This window comes from Phoenix dactylifera, chromosome 18 (assembly GCF_009389715.1).
Source record: "Phoenix dactylifera cultivar Barhee BC4 chromosome 18, palm_55x_up_171113_PBpolish2nd_filt_p, whole genome shotgun sequence".
In the NCBI taxonomy this organism is placed as follows: Eukaryota; Viridiplantae; Streptophyta; class Magnoliopsida; order Arecales; family Arecaceae; genus Phoenix; species Phoenix dactylifera.
The window spans coordinates 8,721,286-8,743,911 of record NC_052409.1 but is presented as its reverse complement, the minus strand read 5'-3'; the positions used below and the strand labels follow the sequence as shown (position 1 = coordinate 8,743,911).

Sequence of the window (22,626 nt, the reverse complement as noted above, 5' to 3'; positions counted from 1 at the left end):
ATATGATTCTAAGGGTTGTAATCAAGTAGGCTGTGCGGAAGCATTTTGGCTGTTGCTTGAACCTATAGCCATAGATAAATAAAATCCTACAATAATATTTTTTACATATCAATAACAATTATAACAAATAAAAAAAAGATAGAATCATACATATGTTTAAAATAAGACATCAAATCTATCCAGAATTAAATTTTATTGAGTATATTTAATAGCATACTCACTAGTTACGCCACCAAATGTACTTCACCCAACCACATATGCTGATCCCATTGAGATTTACCCTATTCTAAAGTAAATTAATCATAATGACAAAAACAGATCGTATCAGATAATGGCATGTAAAGAAACGAACATGGCATATATTTAAGGAAACGAAAACAATCCCTTATCACATTGTAATAGAGTTCAATCTTTGTTATTATAGCCTAATAATTATGCTATAATATGTTACTTGTTCTCAATATTGTTGTGAAAAACCATGCAAAACCATCCTCCTCACCCAGATGAGGTGGTAGCTCAGTGGATTTGGACCTTTACTTCCACATGTACGGTCCGAGTTCGAAATGCGCGGGGCGTCAATTAAATGCGGGAACCGAATGCCCTCGCTCAGACACGGAGGGTGGGGAGGAGTTATTGGTCCGCTAATAGCTTTGGTGATGCCGGATGTGACGTACTCACACGAAGGTTCGGATCGAGGCCCAGAGGATAATCGAGCCAGACCACGGATGGGGAGGGTATGAGTAAAAATGGCCCGGCCGTGCAACTAACACACAGTCAGTTCTGCCCGCATCGAACATTCTCTTGGCGGGGCAGAAGCCAAGTGGAGGATGCTATGCGGGGTGGGCTTGTCCCCTCCTTCCCCTCATTCCCTTTTTGCCTAACCTTCCCTTTTTGCCTAACCTTCCTTTTTGCCTAAGCAAAAAAAAAAAAAAAAAAAAAAAAAAAAAAAAAAAAAAAAACCAACCAACCTCCTCAGTAGCGAGCCATTATAAGCATCTTATCTTTTTTTCATATAAACCACCATAATTGCCATACTAAAAATGAGGGCCTCCTCCTCCTTCTTCCAAAGCTCCACCCTAGCTGCCATTACTCCTCTCCAACTAGTATGCAGTAGTCTTGGGGAACCAGTAATGTTGCTTTGACTACTGCATCAACACTCTTAAGGCCGATCTTAGTAGCGGCTCCGTTGATGTCTACACAAAAATTTAAAATAAATGACTTATGCGAGATACTATTAGATTATTTTCTATAAAGCTGATTCTACAAAAACTAGCAGGTTAAGATTTATGAAAAACATATTTTTTCCTCTCTTATAAAATCTATATTATAAAATTCAACTATTATAAACATAATTATTTAAAAATATACAAACAACTGAACAAAATAATCATACTGTATTATAGATAAAAGATATACTAAAAGATTCCATGTATCAAAATTATTGACCAAAAATCATTGATTACGTTAGTTAAAGTTACCACAAAATGTATTGAAGAGTATAAAGGTTGGACAACCAAGACTGTATTTAGCAATTGTTTGCTACTTTTCTTTTTTAAGAATCCGAAAAATAGAATTTTTGTTTCCATTTTTTTTTTTTACGTTTTTGACAATAGAAACATGTTTGGTAGTCATAACTTTTCTCTCTTTTTTTTCAACAATAGAACTAAGAAAATATATTTAGTAAACGAAGGAAGAATACTCAAGAATATGCTCGGCCTTGGCGAAGCTGTCAACCATTGCATAGAGATGGTGAAGGAAGTCGCAAACTAGGGCATGAGAAGCAGCGAAGGATGTGGGATGATGAAGGCCTCGGTGGTGGTGTCGAAGAGGAGTTATATTGAGGATAAGGGAGGCTGACAATGGCGGATGAGAGTGTGAGAAAGTAAGGAGGTTGGTGGTGAGGACATGCACGGCGTTAAAGAGGATGGCATTGAAGGAGTAGAAGACATACGTAGTGATGGGATGAGTGGGTCATCGGGATATCGGAAGAAGTTGGTAAGGAAACATATAGATAGGGACTTCCGGATTAGGGGGTGGTGGTGTTGGGAATGCATATGAGAAAGCTTAAAAAGTCACTTTTTTTTTAAAAAAATGGGAGTAAAAGTTTTTTATTTTTATTTTTTAAATAATAAAAACTACTTTAAAGAAGAAAAATAGAAACATAATAACTATTTTTTTTTTTGCATCGGATTCTATGCCTCTAGTTAAAAAAAGAAATAGAAAATCAGTACTAATACTTTTTCTTGGTTGGATGTCCCATGGGATGGCGTTTCTATTAACCTCTTTATTTGTCAAATAAGCTTAAATAAGCTTATTATTATTAAATTTTAATAACTAAAATATCTAATCTAATCTAGATGAAAAAATAAGAGATGAATCCAATCTAATCTAGATACAAAAATAAGAGATGAATCCATAACAATACGACTAAGAGATTTGGGTTGACTTGGGTTTGAGCCGAGTTTTACCTGATCCCGCCCAATTCCAGCCTTGCACTCCAAAGAGAGACCGATGGTTGCCCTAAGCTGCCCCAAAATGCCCTGATCTTCTCATTCTCTCGTCTTTCCTTTCCCTCCGGTTCTCTTATGGGATCACTCCGTTCCACGCTTCGCCTACTCCCTCTATTACTCTCTTGTTAGGGTTTTCCTCTCCCGTCTCGTTTCTTTAGGATTCGATACACTCAAACCCAAACCCTACTCCTTTTTGCTCGCCCGTCTCCACATTTTCTCGGACTACTACACGCACACCGGTAGATACTAGTGTGCGAAACTATCAGCTTCTGTCGTGAAGAGATTAAGGAAATGGAGCAGCGATAGCGAATACTTGGCGGATGACCGGTCAACGAGAAGAAGTTCATAGAGACTGCTCTCCTTTCCGATCTCAGAGTCGACGGCCGCCGGCCTTTTGATTACCGTAAACTCACCATCAAGTTCGGCAGGCACGTATTGTTTTTTCCCCTTCTTGTTCTGATATTTCTTCTAGGGCATTTTGTGCATCTTCTTTCTCTTTATCGTTATATTATCCGTTATTGTTGTTGTTATTACTAATCGTTATTGTTGTTGTTGTTGGGATTTCACTTTGCTAGGGTAGCAGTTCAGTAATTGAGTGCTTTTCAAGCCATTTATGCGATTGAGTGTAGATCCGTATTATCTTCACCGGATCATACTCGGTCTTGATTGATTTTGATATGTCTGGATGCATCTTGCGTGGGGAAGAAGACTGATTTAGTTTTGGATATTCTTATGACATTCTTGAATAAAATGTGGAAAGCAAAGTAAATATTTGAGAACTGCGGAATGCTATGGTTGTGATGAATTTGCTCTATCTGCAGAGAGGATGGCTTATCAGAGGTGCAGCTTGGTGAGACCCATGTCATGGGCTATGTGACTTCTCAAACTGGTGCAACCTTATCGAGATAGGCCAAATGAAGGAACACTTGCCATATTTACCGAATTTTCTCCCATGGCTGATCCTTCATTTGAGGCAGGGCGTCCAGGGGAATCTGCAGTAGAACTAGGGCGTGTTATAGATCGTGGTCTGAGGTGGGTTTTTTATTCATATTTTGTTATGTCCGATATTGCGTTACCATCAAGCATTTCCATGTATTGAAATTCTTTGAACTAATAGGCATGCCACCAGGGCATGAAAATTCTTGATGTCATTTACCATGCTGCTTAGGATCAGCCTAGGCGCATCTAAAAGAAAAAAAATTAAATCGCATCACAGGGAAAGCAGAGCCGTGGATATGGAATCCTTATGTGTGTTGCAGGGAAATCTGTATGGGCCATCCGTGTGGACCTTCACATTCTGGATAATGAGGGGTATGCCAGAGTATTTAGTGAAAGGTCATTATTTTCTTTTTTAAACTGATATATGCTGGACAATGCTTAATGTTCTGTTTCAAATGATTCAGCAATCTCATTGATGCTGCTAATATTGCTGCTTTGGCTGCTCTCTTGACATTCAAAGGCCTGAATGTACACTAGGAGGAGAAAATGGTCAGGAAGTTATTGTTCATGATCCTGAGGTTGGTCGTCACTTCCATTTTTTTGTCACACTAACTGTTGGTAAATGCATTAAATGAGATGAGTTGTATAACCTGCTCACTTATCACTATGTAGAATTGGTCAATACTAGTATATCATCAACAAAAGGCTCTTCATACATCCATGCATATATTTGGTTACCACACACTCATGTTATTTAATGGTTGATCATCAATCAATATATTAGTTTCGTATTTTGGTAATTTTTTTCCCCTCTTTCCATCTTATTCTCATGTTATGTACAGGTTAGGGAACCACTCCCTTTGATAGTCCATCATCTCCCCGTGGCAGTAACTTTTGCAATCTTTGATGAAGGTAACATCATGGTATGTTGACATTGTCTTTAATGTTTTTTAGCCATCACCACTAAGTTATTTGCCTGCATAGTTAATTCAGTTTCTTCTGTTTTTGTTTTCCCTGCTGGTTGATCTGAAATGTAATTTTTTGTAGGTGATAGATCCAACTTACAAGGAAGAGGCTGTTATGGGAGGAAGGATGACTGCTACATTGAACTCAAATGGCGATGTTTGTGCTGTTCAAAAGGCTGGAGGAGAGGGTGTCATGTCAAGTGTAATCATGCAGTGTTTGCGGATAGCCCTCTGTTAAGCTGCTGACATCACAAGCAAAATTAAGGGATGCAGTGAGTCTGATAGCATCAATTTTGCAGTGCCAACTCATCTATCTATCTATCTATCTATCTATCTATATATATATATATAATTTGTTGCATGTGTGCATATGTGTAGTTTTTCTGTGTGTGTGGTCTATCTGTCCTGACTGTCCATCTATCTATCTATCTATTGCGTATATGTTTGCACGTGCACATGTTATTGTACTCAATTGTATGAGTTCTTTCCATATCATTGAAATAAAAGTAATAGTGTTTAGCAGTATAGGATATGTTTAACAAAGAGGAAAAAGAATAGTAGTAAAGGATACACAGGTCCAGAGCTATTAGTTTCCTGATTTTTGGCCAATCATTTATTGTGAGACTTTTTCCCTTTAACTCTTCAAAGTGAATTCTCAAGAAAATAACGCAAGAGTCTTGTTTTCTTTGACCCATATATGTTTGCTTTCCACATGATTGCTATTATTACTCTGATTTCTTATTCAAACAAATAAACATTATCACTCATAAACACTCTCTAGCAGTCATTTTTGTAACTTGTATTTAGAGCTAAGCCTATATGTAATTTACATATCTGGCTTGTTAAAAAAGCAAATTAGAACATATTGCTTTGCTTTTGAATATTCAGAAAATAAAATTCACTTAAAAGATCTTATTTAGTATGCATGCGAGCGTTATGATATCTGGATATCATGGTTATAGATAACCCATGTAGGCATAACCTGGTATAGTTAGAGCCATCAAGCTTCCAATATTACTGCTTAGAAGATTTCCTTTAAAAAACAAAACTTGTCAGCCTGATAACCATACCTCTCTTTCCATTGTTAAATTGTTGAATGGCAACTGATAATGTTGACTTCACATGACTCATTTAGTGACCTCAATCAGGCGACACAATCAGATGAATGCAATGATTACCAAAAGATGTGCATGTAAATTGGATCAACATATGCCACATTTGTTAAGGAAACTCTCTATCTGTTGTTTCTAATGCATGGCGAGGAAGTTGAGACCAAATGGAACATCAATCAAAGAATACAAGCTGCAGGAAAAACATGAATTGGTTTGATTTATAATCCTGATCAGGAAGATATTTTGAGCAAGGTAAATGTACTGCTGATCTGAAGAGCTAAACTACTTATAATTATGTAAACATCCCACAAGATTGCACAATATAATCCAGAAATGGACTAAGAGACATAGCATGAAATTAAAAACATGCTGTCTGAAAAAAAATTTGGCAGGCAGGAGGATGTTGGTTAGACCAAATTTAGTTGTTCCCAAGGTCTGCTGAACCGGACGGGTACTGGTCGGTTCAGCCCGTACCGGACCGGTGCCGGTTCCGACCAACTGGGTCGGAATCGATTGGTTCTGTACCTGGACCGGTGCGAACCGGCCCGGTTCAAGCCGGTACCGGTGCGAACCGGCCCGGTTCGCACCGGTCCAAGCCACACTTTCCCCGCGCGGGTGCGCGGGGCAGCGCGCCCGCGCGCGGGGAAGAGCGCCCACGCGGCTGGAGCCCGCGTGGGCCTCTTAATGCCACAGAGTGGCATTTAAAGCCACTCTGTGGCATTTGTTTTTTTTTGAAAAACGTGCGTGGACGCGCGAGCGGAGAACGCGCGCCTGCGCGCGATTCCCCGCGTAGGAACCACGCCTGCGCGCAATTCCCCGCAGGGAAACGCGCCCGAGCGCGGTTCCCCACGCGGGGCACCGTGCCCACGCGGGCTGGCAGCCCGCATGGGGGCATTAAATGCCACAGAGTGGCATTAAATGCCACTCTGTGGCATTTGACGCGTTCGCGCGCGTCCGCGGACGCTTTTTTTTTTAATTGGGAAACGCGCCCGTTTCCCCGCGTAGGAATCGCGCCCGTGCGCGATTCCCTGCTGGGAATCGCGCCCGTGCGCGATTCCCCGCGCTGGGCACCGTGCTCACGCGGGCTGGCAGCCCGCGTGGGGCATTAAATGCCACAGAGTGGCATTAAATGCCACTCTGTGGCATTAAATGCCACTCTGTGGCATTTGAAGCGTCCGCCGCGCGTCCAGACGCGCGCGGACGCGTTTTGTTTTTTTTTTTTTTTTTAATTCCGCGCGCGGGTGGACCGGTACCCGAACCGGAACGGTACGGTGCGGTGCTCACCGGTACGCTGGTACAATCGGTTCTGCGAACCTTGGTTGTTCCTTTCTCTTTTCTCTCTTCTTATTGTTGGAAAAATGGAAAGAGATAGAGAGATAAGTATTACTTTTTTTAAAGTGATTGTAAATAAACTGTAACTTTCTAAATGGCATCAAAATGTTCTATTTCTTTAAAATTTTGAAATACATGAAAAACGCCCTCACATCTATGGCCTCTTTTAAGCTCGTATCACTAAGTGTCCATTGTGTATGGTTATGTCATGGCAACTGATGATAGAGTCTCTGCATGATTGTGGAGGATAACAGCCTACATTCAATGAAAGGTAATTGTGGTATGCGGAATAGAATTGTAGTTGATTTATTTATGAAGATGGGGATTCATCAAATTTGATGGTCTAAACGAAACTCAAAGAAATCATTATAATTTCCTTAGCTCTATCTTTGATGCAAATATATGCACATTCTCAGCATCCTCTTTAGAAATTGAGGCCTTGTCAGTTCGTCTTTAACTACTGATTGTAAACTAAGTTTACATGCTAGTTATGGTCTATGTTACCAGGACCCTTCAATTGGGCCTAAAGTACCTACATCCGACATTTGAACATGGACATTGCTATGACACTTGGAAATGACTCCTTAGGGAAAAGTTCATAGATATTGATGGGATTCAACACTTAGGCCCTGTTTGGGGGAGCTTTTGGAGGGCCAAAAAGCACTTTCTGGCCCTTCAAAAGTACTTTTAGATTAAAAAAATGGTGTTTGGTAAAATTTTCGGAAAGCTGTTTCAGCTTTTGCGGGAAGCTGAAAACAGTTTTTGGGAAGAAGCTCCAATTTGGAGCTTTCCGGAAATGCTGTTTTCAGTTTTGTTGGAAAGCTATTTTTTGGACCAAAATACCCCTATTTAAATCTCACTTTTTTTTCAAAACCCTCATCCCGCCTCTTCCTCTCTCAACCATCCTCTCACTCTCTATCTTCTTCTTCCTCTCAATGCCGCCACCTCTGTTCCTTCTTCCTCTTCTTCTTTTTTTTTGTTTTGGGAGCTCATGGCTGCCCACGGTGGCAGCCACCCATGCTGGCCACCACCCATAGCCAGTGACCCCTTTATATTTCAATGAAATAAAATAATAAATAAATAAATAACTAAATAAAATAAATAAAAAAATAATGCGTGAGTAGCAAATAATCTGATCTAAATAAATAAATAATAATAAAAATATTAGTATTATTTAACCAATTCTATTACCTAGCTAGAAAATTTGTTAGAGAGATAAATGATCATTAGAAGGATGAAAAATTAATTTACACTAATAATTATAATATTTTTATATATTTATATTGTATTATACTATAAATATAATATTATTACATTATATCATAATACATTGATATGTTATGTTAAATAATTTATATTATATTAAATTATTATTCTATAATCATAATGTTATAGTACATATTATAATAATATTATATTACATTACATTAATATTATATTATATCATATATTTATTATTAATCATATTATATTTTATTATGCTCTGTTGTATAATACTGGTAATGTCCTTTATGGTCATTTTGTCACACAAAAGTACTTTCTCAGTTTGTTTACAAAACACATGTTAAAGTGCCATAACACTTTAGAAATGTAGTTACCAAACAGCAAACAGTTTTTTATGAACGCTCTGTTTCAGACAGCTCTACTTCCAAAAGACTCTACTAGTAACAGCTCCCCCAAACAGGGCCTTAGGACATCCACCTCATCCAACACATGACACCTGAGTCCATGTAACATAGGTTAATGGTTGTGAAAGTGTTAGGAATGGTGTCAATGCTCGAGTAGGAGGCCATATATTTTGCTCATATTTGTTCACTTGGAAATTGTATGGATTGCATTAAGTTGCATGAATCCATTAATTTTGGTTGGTTTGGGTTTGGTTTAGTTATTTCAGTAATCATATTTTCTACCTTCTCATCCCCAGAAAACTGGTCCTTTTTTTTTTCTTTCAATACTCTAGTCATTCTAGTTCAGTTTGACCTGAGTCTGATAACCAGCAAAAGAAATCGAACAACCTGATTTAGATTTGATCCAAATATAAATTACATAATGGGATTGGGTTTATTTCAAGTTTTCTTTGATTTGGTTCAGATTGTAATCCATTTGTGGCTGGTATCCTGGTGCATGGACCTATCTATGGATTCCATCCTTTCTGTAGCCCTTGATCTCCGACTTCCATCTAAACATTGGATAATTACACTTTATCAGTGACTCAGATGTTTTAGCTTCATGTATACATGATAAAAAATAGCAGGAAAGTAGATAAGCAAGCTTAAACACATGTACAGTGGCCACATTGGCTAAGTTATTGCAGAATATGTTGGCATGCTTCTGAAGGAATGCACATCCTGGTCAATGTTAATGGTGAAAATTCACAAAGATACACTGAATTTTTCATTTTCTTGTATATAGAGTATTGTTGATAGCTTTGCAGAAGTTTTTGGGGGATTTCCCTTAATATTTCAGACAAACCAAAAACTAGTTAATCACTGGAAACATCATAACCCGCTTTGGAGTAAGACTTTACAGAATAACACTGTCGTAATGAATTACTAGTGATGCAAACAAAACTATTAGTCCACTTGTGTCTAGATTAAGCTGTGTTTTTTCTTGTGTTTCTAAATAAATTACTTCGAACTTGTTCAGGTAGATGCATACAACACTGAAAGAGCATTGCGAAAAGTAAAGCGTCATCCACCATCAGTTGCACTTGAAGTCAGTGTACCAGACGTTATAATGAAGGAGAACCAAGTTGATGAGTTAGAGTAGACATAGAGCGCAGAATTAAAAGATGAGCCAGAGAGAAGCTGTTAGTAATGATGGTACTAGCATTGGAGTGGAAATTAAGTACTTCTAGAGGGAAAAATAATGCATTCATTGGTGGCCTTCAAGCTGGTAACTTGCTGAATAGCTGCACATCATTGTGTGTTGCATAGTATTTTTACTTTTACAAATTTGATTTTGAAAACAGTAACTTAGTTATCCAGGGCGAATTATTTTTTGACATAATTGTTATCTCTTTAATACCTGCAGGGATCCGCTACTCAAAGGGTATTTCATCATGTTTTATTAGAAGGTCTCAAGATTTACCTGGTAATCACTTCAATTATTTTAGGCACCCGCTCAACTTTTTCATTCGAGAAAAACTAATAGTGCAATCATGTTAAAGTAAGTTTTGCTACTAACTAGGTACTAATGTCCAGATCTGATGTCTAATTTAGATTTCTGAACTTAAAATATTGCATTTAATTTGGAAGAGAAGTTCTAGTTTATACTCTTTGGTTTGGATATGGGAATAAAACTTGATTTTGGTTCTTGGTTATTGTTCAAATCAGATTTTAATCAGTCCTATCTTTTGCATAGATTTTTGGATATTCTTAGTATCCAGAATTGATTCATAAATGTTATTAGTTTTGTTTTATTATCACAATTAAGCAGTTCTGCTAATTGAAGTTCTTAGTGCGGTCTTAGTTTAGAAGGCACTACCAGCTAGCCTTGCAGGAGAACCTGTCCAGAGTTTAATGTCTCTTTGCATATGTTACAGGATGCAGACATTAGGGATTTAGTCAATTTAGTTCATACAATGGGCAATTTCATCAAAGTAATCCAAGGATCATTCCAAAATAGTATCGACAAGGTTTTGACATTTATCACTGAAGGTTTGTTTAGTTTTGAGCATAAAAAACTCTTTTGTGGATGCCTAAATTGTTTTTCCTATTTCACATGTCTGAAATTTGTTTACTGCGCTGTTTCTATTTTCATAATTTGTATTGAACAAGTATGTGTTGGATCTCAAACAATACTTGGTATCCAAGTCAACATTATTCATGTTATGGTGAGGGCTTTTGGAATCGAGCAAAATCAGAGTTTATATTCTTAATTATGGTAAGCTATGGGCTTTTTGCATTGTTAAACAGAAAATATTGGTGATCATTTGGAAAGGGAAATAAAGTAAGATTTCTTGGTTTAATATCTTTTAGCTTTGTTTGAGTGAATATGTGGGTGACGTGGTCAAATTCTTTTAGTGATGTAGCAACTCTGCAGAGCATGGAAAACCTATTCAAGATAAACATGTCCTTAAAGAATTAAACAGATATTGTATTGGTTTTAGTCTTTTGACTGTCTTCATCTCCCTACACATCAGCTAGAATAAGAGCTTCATGGCCAGTCTCAGTTTGCTTGAACAAGGATTTGGCTTCAATTAATGGAGAGTTGACATCAAGTTTTGTGTCACTTATGTCACAGTCTAAACTTTTGAACTCATCTTGACTTGGAAATCATACACTATAATAGGTGGAGATAAGCTGGTTGGTTAAGATATACATCAGTTCACATATTGGACCGGACACTTACAACTGAAGCTAAGATTATTTCTGACCAACCCAAAGGTAATTCAATGGAATCTAATAGTTGCTCATGGAAGAAGGTTGCTTTTAAAGCTTTTTTGAAAGCCAATCAAATAAGTCCTTGTGTCAGCAAATGCAGATAAAGCATTTTCATTCATGATGGGGGGCTGAGGGGGTGGCAGCGTAAATAGGGTTCCTCTTTTATTTGTCGTTCAATCTATATTTAACAGATGCACTTTCATACTAAGTGATCAGATCATTATTGAAGTTCTGCAATAGTATTCTAAGAGTTTCACATTTTGGAAAATGCAGGGCCTTTATACTTGGCTAAGGACAAGAGGAAGCAAAAAATCAGTCAAAATTCAATTGAATCCGATCCCGAGGCAACAAATACTTGGAGTTCTGGCCCTGTTGGAGCCTCGGTTGCGAGCCAGCAAGCTAACTCTCCAAAGAGTCTGAAAGATGCTGTGAAACCCAAAAATAGGAAGAAAAATAAAGCATCCTCGACTAGTGACATGAGCTAGATTTATCAAAAGTCGCCATGAAGCATAACACTGTCAGGTAGCTGCATTACTTCTTACATTGTAATTCAGAATCTGTTGTTGATTCCTCTTTCTTAAATTGAATAGCCTTTCAATTGCCTTTTTCTTTTGTGGCAAAAACTTTAAAGCAAAAACTTTCAAAAGTTGTTACTAGTATACTTTTTGGATTTAATAACTTATTAATGCAAGTTTCAAGATTGGACCTTTGGATTTATGCTGAACTTTGTAGAACCCCATCCTGTTACTTCCATTTGCTTGACGCGAACATATGCATTCAGTAACAATGGAGATGGGGTTTCCAAAATGAGATAAAATAATATGCTCATACTTTGACCTGCTTATATTCTTCTTCTAGTATGCATTGGTCCGGTATGTGTGTCGTCAAAATCAGATGAATTTGGTGTTAGGCTTTGTTAGTTGGAGAGCATATATCACTTGATAGTATTGTTATAATTTTTGTTAGTTGGAATTCATTCATTGTCCTCATCTTGATGTGAGCTCAAGTCTCCCTTCTAGGATGTTTTATATACTGGAAAATTTGTGTTTGATAGATATTGAGGGCCATTCTCCTCAAATGTTTCTGACTCTCATCCTCTTCTATCTTTAGATTCTGTACTCGAAGTTCGTGTAGATCTAGATTCATGCTTTAATTTCCAGTGTGTGAGTTTTATATATTTAGTGTTTCTGCTGTGTCGATATGATTCAAAATTATTGTTTCTTTCCTGGTAATAATTTAGCAGGATTTATACTACTCTGAGACACTACTGCTTACCTGGCATTGTGGTGATTATGCCAGTCAACATATTGGAAGCATATCATCATTGAAAGTGCCTGCATTCTGAACTTATGGACTTGTACCCCTCTTGGTAGAGGTTTCCATCCCTAGATTGCAGACACAATTCAGGGGTTTGGAACCTGAGCTTAGACTGCTTGGTGACCAAACAGCCCAATCAGCTCTGATGAATTATCAGCACTATTGTTGCAGACTCATTTGTAGGAGTGGGGCCAAAAATGAATTATCAGCACTATGGTTGCAGACGCATTTGTAGGAATGGGCCAAAAATGAGATGGCTCTCAGAACTATCCTGACTGCTGTCTACAGGAAAATTTTGGCATCATGACAGTTTTAATTTATCCTTAAAAGAAACTAAGTTTGAAATAAAAAATTTGTTGCTGAGTGCTAGATTTACTTGGTAACTTGGATGAAATTGGGCTACCAATGGCCTCTTCGATGCTGATTGTGGATATTTTAGGGCGCAGTCATGATTGGATCTTAGAAGATTTGAACATGCTCGGGCCAGAATTGTGCAATTGCATTCCTTAAAGAGTTTGTCAAAGAAACAGTTGCCATGAAAATTTAGCATGTACCTCTTCATATTTGTTTAATCAGAATGCTTAATATTAAAATGCCTGCTGTGATGAATTTATCTTCCTTTCTCTTTCATGTAAAAGATGCAAGACAAAAAGTTCGGTGTACCCTCTTTGTGAGACTCTGAGACGGATGATAGTTGCATACTGGAGAAGCCTTATTTTACAGAAATTCAGAAATTATTGGGGCAGAGTGTAGTCAAGGTTAGGTGTCAAAATTGTTGTTTAACGTGTCAAAATTGCTGTTTTAACATTTTGCGATGATTACGAAAGTAATCATCGGATAACTGGATATCTAATTGACATGTGGTAGAGGTTTTGCTCACTTCAGTCAAGAGCCAAGCTCTGTGTTTTACTTGCTTGCAGATGTCGCCTATCAAGAGTTGCTTCTTTCTTACTCTTTCAAAATTTTCTTCATGTCAGTTAAAGCATATTTCACGCTTTTTCAGTCATCATCCATGGGTGCCTACTAATAAATTTCCATGTAACTCTTCATGAACGTAAACATTGCTCACTTATTGAAGACATGATGGTTTCTTTTTTCAATTTCCTCATTCTCCATTAGAATGTGTAGCATCAAATATGATGGATGACTGTAAATTAGTCATAGGAACATGGAGGGATGGACATGCATGATATTTTACTCGAGAGTGCTCAGCAATGATGAAAAATGCCCCCAGCTTCTAAACATGCATGTAATTTTTATTTGAAACCTTTCATCTCTCATTTAGATGCTAACAAGTGCTCCTGCATGGCTTCACGTCAAGTAACATCTTAAGATGTTTCCATGCATGGTTGGATGAAGTATGCATTAGTGCCATGATTTGCAAATACCCCTCAATGCCTTGAATGATTATATACTGCAGCATTGTTTACAAGTCAATGCGCACTTAAGAAATAATTAATATTTTTTACTTGGTACAAGCTGACCACACAACAAATTTCTATAAAAGTTCAAATTTTGAAAAGGACCATCTTATTCAGAGAATAAGGAAAACAGAAATAATGATCACTTTTTTTGTGTTATAACTGGCTATTATAGCACCAAGTAATATGCCATGATTGTTATTATCCTTTTGTCATTCTTGTGGCTGAGTGAAAGTGTCTGGAAATGTTATGATAGCCATTATAAAGTTATAATAGCCATTAGTATTACGACAGCCATAGCTTTAAACCTCCCATGAAGATGCTTACTATGACAACTAGAGAGGCTTCAAATCTTCAGGTTGCATTTGGATTCATAGTTAGGAATCTGAATGACTTTTTTTAAACATTTTTGTAACCATGCATTTGTTATCCCCCATGAGATGATTAGCGACTCTAAACTACTGGAGTCGTCAGTCTTGCCCTTTTTTAAATAAAATTTAACCACTCTGAATTGCCTAGACCCATCGAGGGATGGGATAGAGGACTGGCGATGTATCATCATCAATGCATAATTACATCTTTGGTTCTTTTGGGCAAAATTTACTGCCGAGATGTTTAAGAGATGCAAGTGAATGCCTAGAAAACAATTGTTAAGAGGATTGCCTCCATTCATCACTATTAACACGTCCCAATTTTAATGATTAACTAACTAATATATATAATCTTTTAGTCATCAATTTTTTCTTTCTAAATTTCTTCTCCAATTGTCTAAAGATCTTTCTATCTCAACTATCAACGGAATTATGTATAGTATTTATTGCTGTCTTTTTTCTAGTTTCTATGAGTGGTTAAAAATCATTTCAATAAACTATGAATGAAAAATTGCTAATTGTGAATATCGGCAAATAAAAGTCTGAGTGATTTATATTACGAAATTTGTATATCACAGAAAATAAAATTAAACTCCCATCAAATACATGTCAGTAAAGATAACGAGAGGGCTCACCATCGGGAACCGTTCAATGCTAAGGCTTCTGTCACGCGCTATGGTCGTCGAATATTCGTTGGTCGAGGGAAATAAAATATTACCGAGGGAATTATAAGACCCATGGCTGCTGTGACCGCTAGTTTCCGTGCCTATGATTGAGTTGTGGGAGGTACGGGAAGGATTAAAGTATATAGAATATATAGAGGAAGAGGACTAATATGTAGGCGAGAAAAGGTTCATAACTCAATCAAAGGCTACTGATATATGGACGCAGGGGCGGCTCAATACATTCTGGGCCTAAGGCGAATTCAATGAACGGGGCCTTTTTTTTAATAAATATAAATACTTAAAAATATATAAAAATAGATAGCTATCAAGTACACTATTTTAATAAAGATATATGAATCTAACAAAGACAGACAAAAAGCCTTTTTATTTAATATAATTCTTGAATGGAAGCACATAAAAGTAATTATACTAAATGAAGGGCCATGAAACTGATTAAATAACTGAGATAATGCTTGGCAATACTGTTTACCATGTCAAGCAAGAGCCAAATAGGAAAAGGTCATCCCATGGCACTTCATAGTCAAGGTAAAGGAAAGAATTTTTCCATACCTCTCTATAAGAGAAAGTAGGGTCATTATGGGAAATTCACCCCATCCCACCATCTCCCCTTCAAGTAAGTACCCAAGCGGCAACTGCAACATCACAGCACAGCAGCCATTAAACCCCCTCCTCCTTTTCTCTCTCTACCACCCAAGAGGGAGAAGAAACCGAGAGGAGAAAACTAAAAGAATCTCCACCCTCGAAGAAGTCCATCTCCAATCCCCCTATCTTTCTTCCGGATGGCCCAGCTGGATCAGGAGTAATGTGAGGAAGGAAAACCAAGACCAAAACCAAAAAAGAGAAGGGATGAAAGATAAGAGTGGCTTCAGGCGTCTATCAAGCCAACCAAATCCCTCCCTCTCTCTCTCTCTCTCTCGCTCTCCCCACCCAAAACAAAACTACTGTCCCCAACATCCCAAATTGCCCCTCTGCAGGCCAGGAAACTCTCCACCTCCTTTCCATCAAAGGAGAAGACTCGTAGCCAGCCCCAGATCGGGGCCTTTGCTTACTTTTGGTCAGCCTCCCGGAGGCCTTGCATTAGCCCGGGGCCTTAGGCGACCGCCTCAGTCGCCTAGGGCCCGGGCCGGCTCTGTATGGACGGAACATTACTCGGCAATGGCTGCTATTTCATGGCTCAATATGAGACCAGATCATGGCATTCTATATATCTCAGCTATAGCTGCTCGCAGAAAGGATTTTACATATTTTAAAGAAACACCTGCATAATTGTATAGCCAATATTTGGCTAATCTAACTGCAGATTCATAGCAGATGCATGTTTAGATCAATGAATATCTGCTTGCTATCTATATACATACCATGACTGATGGCTACAACATTGATTATACTTGAATAAAATGACTATCCTTAACAAAAGCAGTACTCATCCAAAGCAACATGGTGAGACCAAGGTCAATAGTGTCAGCTTTTAACCAACACTTCAACCATCTTTATCCTGACAACCAGATATGGCTGCAAACTGATCAAGTAGGGCTGGGGCATGCTTGACCCTGATCCGACCTAGTTTCATATTCGGGTGGATTTTAGACCTGAAACAAACAATTTGTTGATCGGATTGGGTCTGATCAGGACCCAATAGTCATTTGGCTTGAGTTGAAGCCACATAGCTTCTCTCTAGCTTTGTATATATCCTTTTGGAGTTATTTAGTGCCCTAATGGTCTAGTTCTGCTATACTATCTCAAAGTTGTATACTGTCTTCTTTTATTTTTGTTAGTATCTGGCCAACTGAATTTTCACTCCTTCCATCATGAAAGTCATCACTTGGAATATTAGATGATTGGCATCTTCGGCAAAAAAAAGAGAAGAAGAGCTCTTAGGGATATTATTTCTGAATCTAGATATGACATTTGTTGCCTTTAGGATATCGAAATTTCCAAACCTAGCCTAAGATTGTTTAAAGCTATTGGTGGAAAGAAGATTGATTCTTGGATCATATTGATGCGGGATCGTGGGCAGCATTTGGTTTGGTGACCTTACCCAAAAAGACTAACCATAATAAATTATAAGGGTTTTTGGCCAGTATAAGTATCCAAAATCTGCCTAGTGTATAACTGATATGGAACTAAACACATGCCTACATGGATCCTTACATACTTCCTCTGTTTAATGTGTGGAATAGCCTAGTTATGCAGCCCAAGAGAGAGGGGAGGGCGGTACATTGGGCTTTTTGAAAACTTTAAACAAAATACAATGGAATAAAACTTGATGCGTGTGAGTGATTTACATTGACAATGAACAATAAGTAATATGTAGGAATTCAGAGTACATAGATCAAACACCACAAATAATGCAATTTATAGTGGTTCGGTGCCAATCCTGTATCTACGTCCACTCCGCAAGACACCCTTCTTGAGAATTTTCATAACAATCCCTGCAAGATTACAGTTAGATTGTTTTGACCGGGCTCAAATTTAACCCAGTTGATTTTTACTTGAAATCAACCAAAATCACTACCAAGCCTTTTTCTAGGCTCAATACAATCCAATTCAAGGTTTATATAGATTTTTTTTCTAAGTTTCAATCCCTAAATCTTGTCATGATCGAGTAAGAGAAAAATATGCGACAAAGTAAATTACATCTCCTTAAAGATAAATACACAAAAAATAAATAAAACTTTGAATCAGTTGGTTGGTCTTGAATAAATTTGAATGCTCTTTACCAACTCTCTCAACGGTGGAGGATGTGATCTTTCAGCTCTTAATAAATGCACTTGAATGTTCTTTTTCTTTTGTAAATTTTTCTCCTTTTTCTAAAAGCTCTTTTCCTTTGATTCTCGATCACTTCTCTTTTCTTCCTTTTTGGTGTTTCCATGCATTTATACCACCAAAGAGTAGTTGGTAAATACTTCTAGCTGCTAGACAGGCTGAAAGAGCCGTTGTGAAACAAAAATGGTTGTTCTAATTTGCAAGAAAACTAGTCTTATTATTGTGAGGCGCAGACGGGTCGACTCGACTTCTTTAAGAGTCGACTTATAAGGGATTGGCTCGCGATCTTTCGGGGTCGACTCAAAATAGCTCTTGTTTTTGCTGTACTCTATCTTTCACCTATAGCCATTGTGGGGTCGACTCTTTTGGTTTAGGGACCGACTGGTCAATACGTTGTTTTTGACTACTATCTGTCTTTCGTTTGTGGCCATTTAGGGGTCGACTCATTTGTTTCTGGAGTTGGCTCTTGAATTTCATAGTTTGACTGGCCAACATGCTATTTTTGGCTGCATTCTGTTTTTCTTCTAAAAGTAGTCTAGGGTTGACTCGTTTGATACGAGGGTCTAGCAATACATTATCACAGGCACACAACTGATCTGCACATATATATATACCTGCTTCTCAATCCATCCATGGTCAACCCATATCCACAACAGAATCTATGACTGTAACTATACACTATATACAACAAAAGGTTTATAATACACCAAAAGGTATAAACCTCATCTACATTATACTATGGAGCGGCACAGCTATCAGACAATCTCTAACCCTGCTCCTCTCTAAACGACATCTGCCCTGCAACAAAAATATCAAATTGGGGAGTGAGTATATGATAATCAATGAGTGGAGTAGAGAGTACGATGCACATGAGACAAGATATAATCATGGCTCGAGGTAAAATCTCAAGAATATATGAGCAGTTATCAATAACAAGATACACCTAACTCAACATAAGAAATATGGAGTAAATCATCACAGTATCACCACAATCACAATCAACTCATTTGGAGCATATATAGAACAATCAAATAAACATGAATGATACATCATGAATATGCTCGACAGATCATAACACTGAATGTGTAAATTAAGGTGTCAATATGCTGAGTCATCGATAAACAGCTATCGGAAGGTGGGTCTTACGCCCCAGACGAACCACAACAACTCCCTACTATCACATGCATATGCAGAATAAGACACCACACTGATCATGTAAATGCTGGCCAGTATCCAGAACAGAAATCCATAGAAACATCTCACATCTGAATACTATCGGCACCTCGCGGGATTGCTACATCCGCGGAAAGCTATACTGCACCTTGCGGGTCTTACTATGCCCAGCGGCAAGCAGATATATAAGTCGCAGTACTGGCCGATCCTACGCCTAGGGCTGTCTCCCCCTAGGAAGGGACTGGGCTCCGCTCACCCAGAAGGCTATTATGTGCACACAGGCCGATGTCTAACCCCATCGACTATAGGTGTCCTGTAGATACTGCCAAGCCATGCATAAATGCCATAATGCACCCTTCTAATACTCTACTAAAAAGGAGTATAATTAAGACTATCACTCACTCGACCACGACCCAATCATAAACTAACATCAGGGTTAGGGCTGCAAATGGGTCAGGTTGACCCGGGACCCAACCCGACCCGACCCGCTTTAAACCCGACCCGCTTTAGACCCGACCCGACCCGAATTTTAGGACCCACGGGGCCGGGTCGGGTCCTAAATTTAGACCCGATCTATTTTTCGGGTCGGGTCGGGTCCATCCAATCTTGACCCGGGACCCAACCCGACCCATTGCTATATAAAGATAAATCCTGCCTTCTCACCTTCGGCCTTCCTCTCTTTTTCGATCCCGTATTTCCGTGCGGCCGTGCCCTAGATCTCGATCGCCTTCCAGCCTTCCTCTCCTTTTCGATCCCGTGCGGCCGTGCCCAGCAGCCCAGGTGCCCTAGATCTTGAGCGCCTTCCTCTCTTTTTCGATCCCGTGCGATCGTGCCCAGGTGCCCCGTGCCCTAGATCTTGAGCTGTGGTGGCGGAGAAGAGTAGACCGCTTCCGTGTGGCCGTGCCCGACTTCCGGCTCTCCATTCCGCGGATCTCCCTCTCGGCCTCTCCCCATTCTTCAGCATCCCAAGGACCTTGCTGTATGCCTGTACCAGGTGCTGGTCGCCTTTGTCTGGGCCTCTTTACTCTCTATATTTTTCATCCTGATATCTTGCAAATTGTTCCCAGAATATTTTGCTAATGCTATTCTTGTTTTATTATGATAATGGATAAGTAGATCTTGAGCTACGACGGCGGAGAAGAGAAGACAGCTTCTGTGCCCGGTGCGGCGGTGCCTTAGATCTTCCACTTCCGGCTCCCCATTCCGCGGATCTCCCTCTCCCCATTCTTCGTCATCCCAAGGTATGTCCCTCCTCTGTATTTTTTTAGCATAGGCCGGGAGGAGGTTCCGGCAAGGGGGTTTGTCTTGTAACAGGGCAACGAGGCTGGACTTGATGTTGGGACCGAACTAGTGCAGCAGTGCTGAATATGGGATTATCTCAAGGAAACAGTACGAGTATCTTTGAGGGAAGATAATGGTTTACTTATTTAATTGAAAGAATCAGGGTGACTGTTACTGCATGGGCTGGCCGAATATCATTTGGTTCTCACCTGGTCTTCATTTTTATGTGCACTATATTTTAAGTTTCTTAATGCTTTAGTAATCATATTTACCTCCATTTTATAACTATTTAAAAGATGCTTTAGTTATATGAAGTACGCTTTAGTTATATGAAGTCTGTAGTGTCACTTTGTCAGTAATTTTGAACAGTTAACTACATGACATGGCATTTACTTCAGCTTTCAGGAATACTGAAATGTTGTTCATAGCTTAAATTTTGTAGATAAACTGATCATGATTTTTTATGCGTGCAGTAACATGATAGACATTATAAAGCTTAGATTATATGCATCTATAAAGTTGCATTTTATGCTCATACATTTTTATTGATTTCTATGCAAAATAGGTTAATGTCTACGATGGATAGCAATGAAAACATGGCTGAAGTTTCAAGTGTACTTCGTTGTGGTAGTTCTCAAGCTATAGAGCCTTCTAATACAAATAGCTCTAAAATGAACAAAAGAAAGAGATCGGAGAGATGGAATCACTATTGTGAGGTACAAAACTAAAAAGACAAGGCTAGATGCAATTATTGTCATTTTATTTTTTCAGCTGATCCAAAAAATGGGACAAGTCATCTTCACAAGCATACAAATATTTGTAAGGCAAAAAAATTTGATGATAAGAAACATAAAATTATTAATAGGCACTGTGACTTCGAAAGATGGTGTTCCGTTGAACGAATTATGTTAACCTATCATTTGATCAGGAAAGAAGTCATGAAGGGACCTTGCCAAGGCATCGGATAATTTTACAAAGAGATGCCATTCTTACAACAGTGAACCATCCAGCCTCTTCCAATGTTTAATTAGGAACCTTAGACCACGAATTTTCATATTTTTGAAGGACAACATTGTCTTCTGATTGCTTTAAAACTTATGAAAAGGAAAAACGAAGACTTGAAGATTTGTTCAAGACGAACTGTGGAAGAATCAGCTTAACATCGGACATGGTGGACATCAAATCAAACATTGTGATATATGTGTCTCACTGCACATTAGATCACTAATGATTGGAAACTAAAAAAAGCATATTATCAATTTTAAGTTGGGTTCCTTCCACCACACACAGCTTAGTCATTAGTGATTGTTGCCCAAGAAGACAAACCCAGAGGGGGGGGGGGGGGTGAATTGGGTTTTAAGTAATAATTACAAATTAAAACTTAATGAGTAACTAATTAAGATTATTGCAGGCAGATTAATTAGATTACTAGCTGTAGTGAGTGGGAGATGATGGAAGAGACAATGAACCAACTACAAACACAAGAGGTTTATAGTGGTTCGGAGCTAACCCTTGCTCCTACGTCCATCCCCAAGTTTCACTGGGATTTCACTATAATCCATAGGATTACAACCGGGTTGTTTACAAGTTCACAACCCCAACTTGGTTATTTTCACAAGATCCACACACGAACTCGGTCGGTTTTCACAGGCTCACCGACTAGAACCATCCGATTGTTTTTCTCGGGATCACAATCGAACCCTTACAACCGTTGGTTTTTAACCTCGGCTCACCAACAAACTTTACAACCCTTGATTCAATCCCCTGATTGAATCAAGTAAGAAAATAGTTTGGAAAAAAGTTACAAGGTAAGCTTCTTAGTAAGCAAATATTCAACAATATAAAAAGAGTAGAGTTAGAAGCCCTCAAACAGATTTTGAAAGTGGAAGAAGGGGCTTCTCGAACTCTGAGTCTCCTCTTTGAATGCGGTAAAGATTTGATGTCAGAAGGAGAGCCTTGAATGAGAAGGAAAGAGTTTGTTGGATGGAGTTCAATGCACTTCTTCCTTCTTCCTCTTATATTTACTCTTGAGAGCCTTTGGTAGGTGGAAATCCCTTTTTGTTTGAATGGAATAGCTCTCTTCATGTCTACTACTGTTCACTCTGGCTATTTAAGCAGTCCCCTTTGAAAACTAGCCGTTAGACACTAGTTTGTGGCCGTTCTGCACAATCTGCAACTCCTGACAATGTATCCGTTGGGGTCGGAGTCGACTCGCTCGATCTGGAGTCGACTCGGCTGTTGCTGGAGTCGACTCATGCTTTACTGGAGACGACTCGCCCACTGTTCAGGATTTGAGTTAAAATGCTGTCCCGTTCTGGAGTCGACTCGGCCAAACCTGGAATCGACTCGCCAGTATCCGGAGATGACT

At 38.7% G+C, this 22,626-nt stretch overlaps 1 pseudogene; it reads left to right on the top strand.

The window, feature by feature from the left end:
• The first annotated feature begins 1,905 nt into the window (after positions 1-1,905).
• On the top strand, positions 1,906-9,627 carry LOC120104482 (annotated as a pseudogene).
• The last annotated feature ends 12,999 nt before the right edge of the window (positions 9,628-22,626 follow it).